This window comes from Trachinotus anak, unplaced genomic scaffold (assembly GCF_046630095.1).
Source record: "Trachinotus anak isolate AG129_WGS33_773 ecotype Australia unplaced genomic scaffold, CSIRO_AGI_Tana_v1 ptg000039l, whole genome shotgun sequence".
Taxonomy (NCBI): Eukaryota; Metazoa; Chordata; class Actinopteri; order Carangiformes; family Carangidae; genus Trachinotus; species Trachinotus anak.
The window spans coordinates 113,174-129,592 of NW_027273890.1; the positions used below are offsets into that span (position 1 = coordinate 113,174).

Sequence of the window (16,419 nt, forward strand, 5' to 3'; positions counted from 1 at the left end):
AATGTTGGCTCACCATTACCTGTGCTGAAGATTGGAGCTGCCTCCTCCCTCTGGGTGCCAAAGCAGGCAAAAAACTGGTTTAAAGCATCAGGCAGCGTGGCATCATCATCAGGCAGCAGGTTGGTTGTTTTACAGTCTGTCAGTGCCTTAATGCCATTCCACATGCTACAGGAGTTGTTGTTTTTGAAATGGTCTTCAATGCTCAGTTTGTGCCAGTGCTTTGCATCCCTGATGCCTCTGTGGAGTTTCTTCCGTGCTTCAGTGTAAGCCTGTTTGTCTCCTGCCCTGAAGGCTGTACCTTGCTCCCACAATAGAACCCACACATTTGCGTTGAGCCATGGCTTCTGGTTTGAAAACACCTTTATTGTCCTTTGTGTTATGACAGATTCTGAGCAGAAGTTAATGTATCCCATGACAGAGCCAGCATATATATCCAGGTCTGCTTTCTCTGCAAAAAAAACTCCAGTCTGTGCTTTCAAAGCAGTCCTGCAGCATTGAGGTGGTCTCCTCAGTCCACACCTGTGCTACTAATGCCACCTGCCATCTTGAATTCCAAAATGTACCTTTTAATCATACACTTTACTAGTCTTTTTATTTTTTTTTATTTTTATTAAATGTATTAAGGCAGGTTCCTGGTGTTCTATAAGCACAGCTAATAAATATATCTTTGGATTTTTCAAACCCAATCTCTATAGTTAAACACTCCAGCATATTTATTCACACTCATATATGTGGCCAAATCATAAATTGATGAGATTGGACACAGAACATTATATTTGTGGGTTTTTTTTTTTATCCCCGACTGAACTTCTAATAATGAACAGCGTTAATACTGTTATTCTGAAATTTTGGAAACAGTTTAAACAAAATGGCACTTTTCCTGTTCACTGCACTCTACCTGTACTTGATGTTGACCAAATTATCTTAGACAGTGTAGTCTGTATGGACAACTGTAACATAGAAAATATTAACAAATTAGATCATATAGACAATAGTAGTGGCACTTGCTGATGAAAGAAAAATAAACAAATGTACATTCATTTGTTAAACCTCAAAGCTCCCTGTACATAACTGCCTTACGTAAAGTGCATCAATTCACATAAAATGTACATTTCTCAACAACGCTGTATGTATTCACAAATATACTTTGAATGACAAATACATTTTGAATGACAGTCATAAACTCACTCCCACTCCAGTGTGCAGTATGCTCTTCAGGACACACACAGCGTTAAGTTGACACAATATATCTCCCCTCTGAAGTCAGGTATGGTCACGTTTAAATGAGATAGTCAGCAGATAACACAATGATATGATTAACAGTACTTGTACACCATTCGCATGGCTCTGCTTTTCAGAGTTCCTGGCAGCATGGCTAAGATATCACATGCGCACACACACACACACACACACACACACACACACACACACACACACACACACACACACACACCTATGTTACCAATCTACAGAAATTGGCACCATACAAAGCCATCACTCATCATCCTTGGTTATCTTAAACATGAACTCATTGACTGATGTTGATAACAATTTGTATATTTCAGCAACATTTCAAGGGATATTTTCATACAAAATTCACACCTCATTTAATTCACTTCTTCTCCCGGCACAGCCATCTCTGTTTACTCTGAAGTCTCATGGGATTACACGGATGATGATGATGATGATGATGATGATGATTCTTTGTCTTCTTTAATGGTGGGTGGCATCTAGCGTAAAAGATGCATTACAGCCATCTACTATGCTGCAGTGTGGGCCAGAGGGTTCATTAATACTTCAGGGGAAAAAAACTCCTAAATTCTCTTAACCCTGCTAACCCTGTTTCATTTAAATATTCAAACAATTCTTTACATTTTCCATCCTCGATATTAAATAAACTTTTAGGATTCACTATTCCCACCCCATACTTCTTTAGCTCTTTCTTTAGTTTTCCTCTTTCTCTTTCATACTTAATATAATTTAGTTACAAATGACATGCTCAACTGTTTCAAACACCATATTACACTCATACATCTCTGATGGATGTTTCCTGATCAACAACATTGTTTTATTTAATCCTGTGTGTCCTAATCTTAGTCTTGATGTGATTGTTCTCTTGTTTTTTTTATTGCATAAATATGATGTCCTTTAATTCCTTCATCCCACTGTTTTTGAAAGTATCAATGATATTCCTTCAATTCCTTTAGTTTCTCCTTACTTACTACAACTTCCATAATTGTTCTTTTTTTAAGGGCTTGCTCAGCTAAAAAGTCAGCCATCTTATTGCCTCCATGAGCAGGAATCCACATAAATCGAACCACAGTTTCTATATTATGCAGTCTATAGAGTGTTTCAAAAATTTGAAATAAAATATCAGGTTTGTTCTGATATGACATGGACTGTAATGATACCAGTGATGACAATGAATCTGAACATACTATGACCTTTTTCAACTTATTTTGTTCTACCCAGTGCAAAACCATTGAAATAGCTAGCATTTGAACTGTATATAGTGTTAGATGATCTGATGTTCTTTCTTTAATTTTTATATTTAAATCTGGGGTGACAAATGCAAATCCTGTTCTTCAGTTCTTAGGCTCCTTTGACCCATCTGTATAAACTGGCATAAATGACTGATGTATAATTCTCAATCTTTTTTGTACTATCTCTATCCAGTTTCCTTTTCCTTTCTTAATTTCCTTTTGAATATGAAGATATATTGATACAAGAGGGAATAACCATATTGGAGTCACTAGATAAGGAATTCTGGAGCGACACCTTTTCCCATGTAACCCCATTTCTTTTGCTATTTTACTCACTGCCCAAACAAAGCAGTCTCCCTTCACTTAGCCACTTTCCCAACACAGGCTAAGGGCCTTCACAGTAGGATGGTCTTCCTTACATCCTTGTAAACCTGCAAAATAATTCATCATCAGCTGTTTGTATCTTAAATTCAGTGGTGCTTCATCCATCTCCACTTGAATGTCTACAGTTGGAGAGGTTTTAAAAGCCCCACAACATAATCTCAGTGCTTTATTTTGAATTGTTTCAAGCTTTTTAATCAAAGACATTGCTGCTGACATATATACAATGCTCCCTTAATCAATTATTGACCTAATTAAGGCAACACATATCTGCTAGCTCCCCATTCTGATCCTGTCAAGCATCTCATTATATTTAGAACCATCTTCTTTTCTATCTTATTTATATGATCATGCCAGATCAGCTTTGTATCAAGTAAAACTCCCAGAAAAAAATGTTTACCTGTTCTAACTGCTTCCCATACATTTTTATACTAACCTGTCTCATTTTCTTCCTAGTAAATGCCATTACCTTCCTTTTTTCTACTGAAAATCTAAATCCCCAAAAGTGTGACCATTCCTCAACAATCCCTACTGCCTCTTGAATTCTCTCTTGAATTAATGTTAAATCCTCCCCCTTTTTCCACAGGGTGCCATCATCTGCAAATAATGATTTTCCAATGTCATTACTTATTTCAGAAAAAACATGATTAATCATAATAGAAAATAGCACTGGACTGACCACACTACCCTGAGGAGTTCCATTTTCTACCCTGTATGTGATAGATAATGCTGATCCCACTTTAACTTGAATATATTGAAGAATATTTTTAGCTTTGTGCAATAGCATTGTGTGTGTGTGAGTATTGCAAGGTTATGATGCTTGCTTTTGATAACTATAGGTTGGGGAGTTGCTGAAGTCTCAACAGGGAGCAGGGTGTTACAGATAGTGAAGCCAAGGATGTGTGGAGGGGTTGTTCTTCAGATGCGGGGTGGACATGCCACGAATAGAAGATGAGGATAGAAGTAGGCAAGGGCCTACCCTAACCAGTAATAAAAAGATCAGGCTAGGGGGAAGTTAGTGTGTCAAACTTCGTGAACTGGCACAGCTGCATGTTGTTGTCAGGGAAAAATAGTTTGGACCCGGAGCTCTGCAACGATCCTCTTAATTTTGTGAAAGCTTGTTTAATAAATTAGTGAAAAGAATTCTGAATTCGTCTCCTGCATTAACTTCATCAAACGAACACGCAAGTTTACTTGAAATGAGAAAGGACAGTAAACTCAACAATATCTATCAAACAAAAAGTTTTTAACCCAATTAAAAGTTCTCCTTTTAATATTTTATCTAATTTAATCATTAATCCCTCTCTCCATCCTCTTTCCATTTCATATACCTTCTCAGTATCAAACCATGATCCAACCCAGTTCCAAAACCATCCACCATGGGACTGCTCTCTTATTCATTTTCCTTTTACTCCTGGGAATTGATAACTTTGCTGTTTTTATTATTATTTCTCTAAACTTCTTATCAATTATTTCTATGTCTTGATTGAGATCTATCGTTCAACTTTCCATCTCACATATATACTTAAATTGCTCCACTTTTCTTTACTCAATACACACTTTGCTTCTCTTTCCTTTTCTGGTCTTTATCTATGTGTACTTTCATTACTGTCGCATAATGATCACTACTTATTGTTGATTCCTCCCATATTTCCCACTCACATATTCCTGCCACCTCTTCTATTCAATTCAATTCAATTCAATTTTATTTTGTATAGTGCCAAATCATAATATACATTATCTCAAGGCACTTTATAGGGCAAGGTCAAGACCTTACTTTGTTACAGAGAAAAACCCAACAGTTCCCACAAAGAGCAGCGCTTGGCGACAGGGGGGAGGAAAAACTCCCTTTTAACAGGAAGAAACCTCCAACAGAACCGGGCTCAGGGTGGGCGGCCGTCTGCCTTGACCGGTTGGGTTTAGGAGGAGATAAAAAAGGCGGGGAGGGGGGAGGAGAGAGGAGAAAAGAGAGAGAGAGACCAGGAACAGCTGTGTAGGTAATGGTGTTATCAATAATGATGACAGATAACAGTGGTTAATAGTAATGATGAGTAGTGGTGGATCTGGATCCTGCTGCTCCAGGGGCAGAGATACCTGCAGAATGAGGACAGAGAGAGGGAGAGAGAGGAGAAGCACAAACTATGGGAGAGAAAAAAATACAAAGTTAATGGCATAAAGTAATCGAGAGAGAGAGAGAGAGAGAGAGAGAGCCCAGTGAATCATGGGAATCCCCCAGCAGTCTAGCTCTATAGCAGCATAACTAAGGTATGGGTCAGGACATACCCGAGCCAGCCCTAACTATAAGCTTTACTAAACAGGACAGTTTTAAGCTTGATCTTAAAGGTAGAGAGGAGGTCTGCCTCCCGAACCCACACTGGGAGCTGGTTCCACAAGAGAGGAGCCTGATAGATGAAGGCTCTGCCCCCCATTCTACTCTTACAAACTCTGGGAACCACAAGTAGACCTGCATTTAGAGAGCGAAGTGTCCTATTGGGAAAATAGTGAAGTATAAGCTCTCCATGGTACGATGGTGCCTGACCATTAATGGCTTTGTAGGTGAGGAGGAGGATTTTAAATTCTATCCTGGATTTTACAGGGAGCCAATGCAGAGAAGCTAACACAGGAGAGATGTGATCTCGTTTCCTAGTTCCTGTCAGTACTCGTGCTGCCACATTTTGGATCAATTGGAGACTTTTTACTGCATTTTTGGGACATCCTGACAATAAAGAATTACAGTAGTCCAGTCTTGAGGTAACAAATGCATGAACTAGCTTTTCAGCATCCTTTAGACACAGAATGGGTCTGATTTTTGCAATATTGCACAGGTGGAAGAAGGCTGTCCTAGAGACTTGCGTTATATGTGAAGTAAAGGACAAGTCCAGGTCAAAAGACACCAAGGTTTCTGACTATAGCACTGGAGGCTAAGGTAATGTCATCCAGAATCAGTATATTATCACATAGTGTATCTCTGAGGTGTTTTGGGCCAATTACAATAACTTCAGTTTTGTCTGAATTTAAGAGTCATTACTGGTCAATTACCGGTCATCCAGGTTTTTATGTCCTTAAGACACACCTGAAGCTTGGCTACCTGGTTAGTCTCACCTGGTTTCATGGATAAGTACAGCTGGGTGTCATCTGCGTAACAATGGAAATTTATCTGGTGCTTCCTAATAATGTTTCCTAGAGGAAGCATATATAGACTGAAAAGTATTGGTCCTAGCACAGAACCTTGTGGAACTCCATGACTGACTTTAGTGATGATAGAAGAGTCATTATTAACATGAACAAACTGAATCTATCTGACAAATATGACTTAAAGCAGCTTAGTGTGGTTCCTTTAATGCCGACCATATGCTCTAGTCTCTGTAATAAAATCTTATGATCGATGGTGTCAAATGCAGCACTAAGATCTAGCAGGACAAGTATAGAGACAAGTCCATTGTCTGAGGCTATGAGGAGATCATTGGTAACCTTAACCCGAGCTGTTTCTGTGCTATGATGGACTCTAAAACCTGACTGAAAATCTTCAAACAAACCATTCCTATGCAAATAATCACTTAACTGGTTTGCAACAACTTTCTCAAGGATTTTGGAAATAAAGGGGAGGTTGGATATAGGTCTATAATTGGCTAAAACATCAAGATCAAGAGTAGGCTTTTTAAATAGAGGTTTAATTACTGCAACTTTAAAAGCCTGCAGTACATAACCAGTTGATGAAGATAAGTTAATCAGACTTAATATAGAGTTGTCGATTAAAGGAAAAACTTCTTTGAACAGCCTTGTCGGAACGGGGTCTAGAAGACAAGTCGATGGTTTAGATGAAGAAACTGTTGAAGTGAGCTCAGAGAGATCTACAGGAGAAAAACAGTCAAAATATAAACCAGTTACAGTGGACTCTGAGGCTGCTGAACTGGACAGTACATCTGAGCCAGCTGTGGGGAGGAGATGGTGAATTTTTTCTCTCACAGAGACAATTTTATTTGTAAAGTCATAAAGTCATTACGACTGAGGGCTAAAGGAATAGATGGATCAACAGAGCTGTGACTGTCTGTCAGCCTGGCTACAGTGCTGAACAGAAACCTGGGATTTTTCTTGTTTTCTTCAATCAATGATGAATAATAGGATGTTCTGGCTTTATGGAGGCTTTTTTTTTATACGCCAATAGGCTGTCTTTCTAAGCTTTTACAGATTCTTCCAGGTTAGTAGAACGCCACCTTCTTTCTAGTTTCCTTGAATTTTGCTTTAAAGCTCGTGTTTCTGAGTTGTACCATGGAGCTAGCCTTCTCTGACTCACTACCTTCTTCCTCAGAGGGGCCACAGTATCTAGAGTTGCACACAGTGAGGCTACAGTACTGTCAACAAGATCATCAACCTGTGTGGATATGAAGTTAAGAGAGCTGTTCCCTACTGCATTGATACATGGCAGTGGGCTAAGTACTGATGGGATTCTTTCTTTAAATTTGCTAACGGTATTGTCAGAGAGACACCTGCTGTAATGGACTTTTTTCCCAGATGCTGAGTCATCCATGACTGAAAACTCAAATGATAACAGAAAATGGTCAGATAAAAGAGGGTTTCTGGGAAATACTGTGAGATATTCAATGTCAATCCCATAAGTCAGAACCAGATCAAGGGTATGGTTAAAAGAGTGAGTGGGTTCATTAACATGCTGAGAGAAGCCAATTGAGTCTAATAATGAATTAAATGCAATACTCAGGCTGAACTTTAGGCTTAAGATTTATTAATAAATTGGAGTGATAAATGGCTGCCCCCCCTCCTCCTCGGCCTGTGCTTCGAGGGATATGAACGTTAATATGAGTGGGGGGTGTTGATTAATTCAAACTAACATATTCATCCTGCTGCAGCCAGGTTTCAGTCAGACAGAGCAGATCTACATGATGATCAGTTATCAGATCATTGACAAGTAGAGATTTAGATGAGAGTGATCTGATATTCAATAATCCACATTTAATTTTCCTATTATTTGGTTCTGGAATAACAGTTGTGTTAATTTTTATTAGGTTTTCATGTCTAACTCCTCCTCTGTTCACTTTTGATTTATTACATTTCAATTTAGGTGGTCAGGGGACAGACACAGTTTTTAGGGGGTGAATGGCAGCGACTGCTCTAAGAGGCGCAGAGAAGAGTGTAAGACTGCGACTCTGCCTCCTGGTCTCAACTCTGGATTGTCATGGCTTTGGCTTTCTAATAAACTCAGTGAGGTTTCTAGATATAAGAGCTGCTCCATCCAGCGTGAGATGTATGCCATCTCATCTAATCAGACCAGGTCTTCCCCAGAAAGTCTGCCAGTTATCAACAAAGCCCACATCGTTAGCGGAACACCACCTCAATAACTAGCGGCTGAACGATGACAAGCGGCTGTACATGTCATCGGTGGTCAGGTTGGGTAGGGGCCCAGAGAAAACTACAAACAACCAACATTATTTTAGCATAAGTACACACCGACTACACATTAATGTTAGTGATCTCCGATTGGCGTAATCGGGTGTCATTACTGCCGACGTGCATTACAATCATATTGTATTTACGTTTATCCTTCTCCAGCAGTTTCAGATTTGATTCAATGTCGCTGCTCTGGCCCCAGGAAACATTTGACTATGGCCACTGGTGTTGCTAACTTCACGTTTCTCAGAATAGAATCACCAATGACCAGAGTTTGTTTTCCAGCGGGTGTGTCGCTGAGGGGGGAGAACCTGTTAGAAACGTGAACAGGTTGGTGGTGAGCCGTGAGCTTTTGCTTAGGACTAAGCCTCTTCTTATTACAAACAGTCACCTAGCCGCCCTGACCTCCCGGCTGCTCGGGAGCTGCTGGGGGGAGAGAAGGAGCTACAAGAGAAGCTACACTGGGTCGGTCCGCATCAGCCACTGGGGGCTGGCTAACTGGAGAGGCTAAAGATGTGGTTTCCATGGTGCGGAGTCAGGATTCCAAATCATTGAGCCTCGCCTCCATAACTGCGAACAAACTACATTTATTATACCGGAAGTGACATAATACGCTTACTGCAGCACGTCACACGTCTGTTTTGCTTGCAATGCAAACCTAACTCATCCATCCACCTTAGGATGAATCCTATCTTACTTGGCACTGTGTCATGGCAAGGGAAACTATTCTTAGCTCATCCCCTCCCCACTGGAGTGCCCCAAGGACCGGTTCTGGGCCCCCTCTTCTTTGTTATATATACCACCTCTTTGGGTCCAATTATTCACTCACATGGTTTCTCGTGTGACTGCTACGCAGACGACGCCCAACTATACCTATCGTTCCCACCAGACCACCCCACAGTTTCTCCATGGATCTCAGCTTGTCATTCTGACATATCTGCATGGATGAAGGAACGACACCTTCAACTTAACCGCTCAAAGACTGAACTCTTAGTCATCCTGGCCAATCAATCTCTTACGTTAGATTAGGTTAGTTTATTTGTCATTCCAGCCATATCTGTGAAAGCACATACAGAGGAACAAAATTGCATTTCCAGGACCAGTGTGACCAGTGTGCCATCATACTGATATCAAAATCACCTCTTCATCCCTTACCCCATCAAAGGTTGCAAGAAACGTGAGTGTCATATTCGACGATCAATTATCCTTCTCCAACCATGTTGCATCTGTCTCTCAGTCATGCCACTATGCTCTATACAACTTCAAGAAAATCAGGTTTTACCTGACTCAGTCCTCCACACAGCTCTTGGTCTGGGCCATGGCTATATCTCACCTCGGCTACTGCAATGCTCTGGGTTCAATGAATCCCCTACAGATGGTCCAGAACAGAGCAGCCCGCTTGGTCTTAATACAGCCCAAAGGGGCACATGTCCCCCGGCTACTCATTGACCTACACTGCCCATGGCCACCCGTATCAAATTCAAGTCACTAATGCTGCCTTCAGAGTGACTTCTGGGTCTGCACTATCTACTTGAACTCAATCATACAATTTTATGCTTCTTCTCAGCCACTGCAGTCCTCCAGGGAATGTCTTCTGGCATTGCTATCCCTGCAAACAAGGCAATCTCAGTCTAGATTGTTCTCATTTGTTGTTCCCTGATGGTGGAATGAGCTAGTTCTATCTAGAGTTCTATCAGAGGAGGGGCGTCAATGCCCCGACACTCTGAAAACTCACTTCTTCTTAAAACTTTAAGATGTCTAACTAGCACTTTTTATGCACTTTTGGTGCACTTCCTTATAGAATCTCCCAGCACTTCTTGAACAGATGTAATACCTAATTCTTACACCGAGGTCTGCACTGAAGCTTTACTGATGTCCTTCACTTGTAAGTTCACTCAAGTTTTTGTTGGCTGTCTTGTCCACAGAGTAACTTTATTCAGTTGAGCATCTTGTTGTGTGTTTAGTGACACTTTCACTGGGCCTCATCACACCTTGTTGACTGAGAATGTGAAGGGGGATGGGTTTTGGCTGGTGAAGCATTTGTCTAGGTCTAAGATGGTGGTGGTCTACTGTGACATCTAATGGCAGTGATGATTCTTTAGAGAAGCTTTAGACGTTCATATATAACACTCTGTCAGATGATGTCACTGTTTGACATCATACTGGAGGTTGAATCAGTAGCAGATTTTATTGATTGCTTAAAACATTAGTCCTCATCCATTGTACACACATTAGAGACAGTAACAGGGACAGCAAGAGGCAAAGCTACTCCAGAAGCCACGAAGTAAAAAACTGAACTTCATCTGGCAGTGAGCCTGGAAATAAAACTGTGGCCTAAAGTGTTATAGGGCAGCACATCGACATATACTGGTGGGCACCCAGCCACCACAGTGTGGGGGTGTAAGTAGAAAATAAAACGGGTGGCTGTTTTGACACATGCTGTTCGCCAGCTGTTCGTTTTGGTCATAAGAAAGGAAGTCTCTCCCCAAACTCTTCTCCTGTTTGTCTAATCAGTAGTGTCAAAGAGTCACCGCTCTGTAGCTGTCAAAAAATCTTTGTACTATATTTCACTTCCTGCCCTTCTAAGTCTTGTGTCTCTTGTTTCTGATGGAACAAAAACAGAATTTTGTGATACTTATTCTGGATTGTCCCTCTTCTTTGACTTGGATGGAAATCTTTGAACATGGAACCAGGAAGTGACGGGTGGATGATTTACATTTTGATTTGCATGTTGACACTGGCTTACACATCTGTATTTACATTCAAATGCCATTATGTAACTTGAGCTTTAATTGTTTTCCAGTTCGACCCCCAATTTCCATTGTCCACTGATTCTGAGGACTACATCGAAAACCCCTCTGTAAATGACAGATGTCATATTCTGGTTTGTGTCATCAATGCCAACACATCAGAAGTTAAAGAATCAGTTTTGCAGAAGATGAAGATCATGAGAGAGACAGCCAGAGACATGGGTAAGAGGAAATATGATATAATGGTCTACAGGATCTAATGAATCAATGTTTTGATCAGAGCACACAGTTCACAATAGCTGTCATTCTACAAACTGAGACCAGTTTGGTCTCTGGCCTCCAGTTATACATTAATGAAAGTTCTACAACAGTGTGATGTTTACTCTCAGTGGATGATCCTGTTTTCACCAGGAATACCTGTACACCACACCTCACCAACACTGGACAGGTGAATATCTGGTTTCATGGATCTGGATTTCTGCTGAGGCAGCAGAAGGTTCACAGTCTGAATCAATGGACCAAACCTGCCTTGTGTAACCAGTCCAGGCTGGTGGTGGTGTAACAGAAAACATGTAACAGAGATGAAAACCTGAGCAACCTGAGTAGTCACAGTTAATTTAAATAGGTGGTAATCACAATACAGTTACATACAGTTAAATCAATAGATTACAGGAAAGGATTACTTTTTAAAGCCTGTATTATTCACTACTTAAAAGTAGTTTTGGTTTGGTTGAACACCTGCTAATCAAATTCACAGAACATCTGTTTTCCACAGCATGAAAAAGGAAGAATAGACTGAAGAATAGATCTGTTTCCTGTTAGTCTCCATCACTCTTCAACAGTTTTTGTGAATCAGCACGAGGCGCAAGATTTTCAGTACAGTTGAAATCAACTCCAACAACTAAATACTACTCTCTGCTGCACCTCTGGACCACCTCACCTAAAGTGTGCAGGAAAGTAATGTGGAAACCAGTGTTTCCTAGATAAAAGTGACATTCAGCTTTTTTACATTGATCAAACTAAAAAACAGAGAGTTGTTTACTAATATGTCTCACTCCATTTACATTTAATGTGCCCAGTTTAAAGTTGCACATGTTTAAAATGGAGCAAAGATAAAACAGAGAGAACAAAAACAGGCTGAGAGAGATTAAAAACAAAGACTTATATCATATGAAATCTGAGGACAGTCTAAGAAGAGTCTGAGGTCAGGGAAGAAATTCTCCACTATCACTCGGGAGCCCTTTGTGCCCCGCAGAAACCTTTTAATCAGACTTAACTGTCCAGAAAAATCATCACAATACTGTACATCCTGGAGGCTGACTTCAAAAACAAAACGAAATCACCAGATAAAACAAAAAAGAAAGAAAAATACAGAAATAAAGGGAGACAGAGAGAGATTTTGATTTATATTTTTAAAAAATACTTTATTTACATAACGAACATAATCAAGACAAGCAGCAAAATTCAGTTCTCCCTGATTAGTCACTCCACATAAAACCTCCTCACTCCCCCACTGCTCTTTAAAACCCTCTATATTCTTTGTGACCTTGTGGAAGTTGAATTCCAGCCTCAGTCTGGCTTTAATGTTGCAGTGAAATACAGGCGAGGCTTTCATGAAACTTCTCCAGCAGGTCCTCAGACAAAGTGTGCTGCTGACAGAGAAATTTAATCTGGGTCTTCACAGTGTTCCACCACTGCCTTAGACAGGTGAACTCACTCCTCTTCTGTCTAAAACCAGTCCACAAATAAAAGCCTCTCTAAAACTTTGGTCGACAGCTAAAACCAAATTAAAATGCCAGTAGGTGCTCTTAGGTAAAATATTTCTGATAAAAACAACTACACATAATCATAGAGTGATCTGTAAAACCAACTGGCAAAATCCTACAGGTTTTAAAAACACTAAAATGGTGTTTATAAAAAAGTGGTCGAGGTGGGCTGAGGAGATCCTGTCTCTAAGTTGGGACCATGTGTACTGTCTGCAGCTTGTGTGCATCCTTCTCCATACATCCACCAGACCATGGAAGGAGACCAGCTGCCCCAGAGTATGCTGAGAGACTGGATGAGACTCTGCATGATTATGGTCTAAAATCTCATCCTCAGTACAATTAAAATCCCCCCCTAAAAACAAATAATCAGAAGAGCAACAGTCCTTCAGTTTCTCACTGACTTTCTGAAAGAAGAGCTTCCTTTCTGCACCATTTACATTCAAACTCCCCACTTTAAAAGTGTCCATGGACAGTGAGGGATTTAAAACACCACTAAAAACTAATACTAATGATAAAACTAACAAAGTGCAGATCAGTGACTTTCCCCTCATCACTAACAGAGCTGTTTTTTGGGGCATTTTGATTTTAATCGATTGGACAGTAGAGAGTGACAGGAAAGGGGCAGAGAGAGGAGGAATGACATGCGGGAAAGAGTCAGGTCAGGTTGGTTGGGATTCAAACTGGCAACTCGCCTGCTAAGAGCATCAGCTAGTGTGGTACCGGTCCTAACCACTTGGCTATCAGGTCACCCCAGCAGAGCTCTTTTTTAAGCTTGAGTATCAGTTCTTCAGTCTGAACACTTCCTGATCTGCGCACACAGACTTTGCTTTGTTCCTCACATGATGACTGGCTCAGGTATAAAACACCTGTTTGTCTGGGAAATACCTACATCAGGATGCTATTTGTCGACTTCAGCTCGGCATTTAATTCCATAAACCCAAACAAACTGGTAAACAAATTATTGACACTGGGGATGGGGACCCCTCTGTGTCTGTGGATTAAGGACTTTTTGACAAACAGACCCCAGCATGTTAGGATTGGCCCTCTCACCTCCACCACCATCACCCTTAGCACATATGTCCCTCAAGGCTTTGTGCTCAGTCCAATCCTCTACTCCCTGTTTAGAATAGAATAGAATATACTTTATTGTCCCCGTAGGAAAATTTGTTGTTGACTCGGAGCTGCACATCTGAATGCACAGCAGATGCACAGCACAGATAGAACAATGTTAGCCATATCAAATCACAACAACAAAGACTTCACATAATACACACCTCACACATCACTCTCTCTGACCCGCTGACATCAATTTGTTAAAAAGGAAAAATACCACTTGATAATAAAAGGATTGACGCTCATCTGCTTCAATTTTAAAATGAGCAGATGAGGCAGAAGAATATTAAAAGCTGAACTTAAATCAACAAATAAGATCCGTACATAGGCTTTGGGGTCTTCCAAGTGTTTGACAGTGAGGTTGATGTCATGAATTGGCCTCTTCCTTAAGCACAGACACTATGTATTTCTCAAAACATTTCATAGCAGTGGATGTCAAAGCCACAGGTGTAAAATCATTGTTGTCAGAAGGACATGGTCTTTTAGCTCCTCGAATTATCATGGAGATTTTTCAGCGGGCAGGGACAGTGTGTAAATCCACAGACTGCTGAAAAATGGGGCACCAAGCTGGGGTGAGCTCTTCTGCACATGCCCTTAAAAGCAGTGCAGACATACCATCTGGGCCAGTGGATTTTTTTTTTTTTTTTTTTTTTTTTTTTTTTTTAAAAAACACACACACACACACACACACACACACACACACACACACACACACACACACACACACACACACACACACACACACACACACGTTCAAATATTGACTGGACTTTGTGTGGGTCAACTACAATCCTACAACCTAGAGAAATAGATTTCCTGTAGAAATAGATTTCAGTGCAATGTTGCATTCCTGTAAGAAGTCATGTTTTTCAAACCTAAGGAAGAAAAAAATAAAAAATAAAAATAAATAATATCATTCAGTTTGTTTGCTTTTCTCAAATCGTCATCAGTGATGAGGCACTTCTTGGTTGTGTTCATGTTAGTAATCGCCTTCAGAGTCCCACAGATTTTCATTGCTCATAGACTTGAAACTCTGCTCTATAATGTCCTTGCTTCCTGGCATCTCTCAGCATCCTGTTAAGCTCCTTTTTCACCATTTTCACACCTGTGTCACACCAGGGCTAGGACACAGATGCAGGATTGTTTCAATAAAAGTCTTTATTGCAAAATCAGATTTGAATCCTCAGAGACCGAGTAACAGAAGTAGGCTAAGAAATTTAGCTCTCTCATAATTCCCTATGGGAGAAGCATGGCTACAAAAGGTACAAAAATAATAATTGCTCCACTAAAGGAGGAAAACACAAAAGACTATGAAACGTTAAATAGAAACAGAAAATCACTCCCACTACGGAGGCAAAAGAAATAACAAAAGAAGTCGAACAAACAAAAAACTCTCCTGAAAACTGGAGGCACTACACTATGAGACTTACAACAGAAAATCACTCATCTAGGAGGAACCTGAACAAAAACCAAACGGTACTGAGTACAGGCCTGAGACGAGACTGTGGTAGGCTAGGGTGACCGCACGCAGACATCAACAAAGACGAACACACTGGAACAAGACAACTGGGAGACGCAGACTCAAATACACAGGGTAACAAGGGACAGGTGGAAACACTCAACAGGCAATCAGACCTAGACACACGAGGAAAGGCAAGTGACCTGAAACGAGAGGAGAGTTACTTTTCAAAATAAAACAGGAAATGACAAGACAAGACATGGAGACAGGACATAAACCCAACTTGACCTCACTGCGGTGTGACAACCTGCCCTATCATTATTTTTGAAAGCTATCTTTTTCCTGTTGATACAGTCCTTTACACTCTTGGTTATGTAAGGCTTATTGTTGGGGTGTTTTGTTTGTAACCACACTATCTACACAAAATTGTATGTAGTCTGTTAATGTTTCAGTGGCCACATCAATGTCCAGATTATGAAATATGTCCCAGTTCGTGCAAAGGGAAGATCCTTTAAGAGTCTCTGTGGCTCACTCAATTGGGATTTGCTGGACAGTTTCATGGTCAGAGTTTGATAGAGAGGGCTTTGATTTTGCAAAGTATTCATTTTTGATATTACCATAGCACTTATCTAAAACCTTGTTGTCCCGTGTACTGCAAATTAGTTCCAGTTTACAGTGGTTGAAAACCCCTAAAATTAAAATAGGGGCTCCTGATGAACGTTGCAGCTGCTGGTGAACACAATCCACTATTTGAGTCACAGCTCTTGCCGCATTTCCACTAGGGGGAACATACACAGCACAGATAATAATACTCCTGAACTCCCTCGGAAGATAGTAGGGTCTCAGAGACAGGCACAGTAGTTCAACTTCAGCTGTTCATACAGTCTCCTTCACGGTGTAGTGCCTACACCAGCTGTCACCCACAAACACACAGACTCCGCCCACTCTGCTCTTTCCTGACAGTTCAGTTCTGTCTGCCCGTATGAGAGAAAAACCCTCAAGCTCGATGAGAAAGTCAAGAATATCTTGATGGAGCCAGGTCTCTGTAAACACCATCATGTTTG

The 16,419-nt window shown here is 40.6% G+C and overlaps 1 pseudogene; it reads right to left on the reverse strand.

Moving 5' to 3' along the window:
* Positions 1-7,876: 7,876 nt before the first annotated feature.
* On the reverse strand, positions 7,877-8,793 carry LOC139615002 (uncharacterized; annotated as a pseudogene).
* Positions 8,794-16,419: the final 7,626 nt, after the last annotated feature.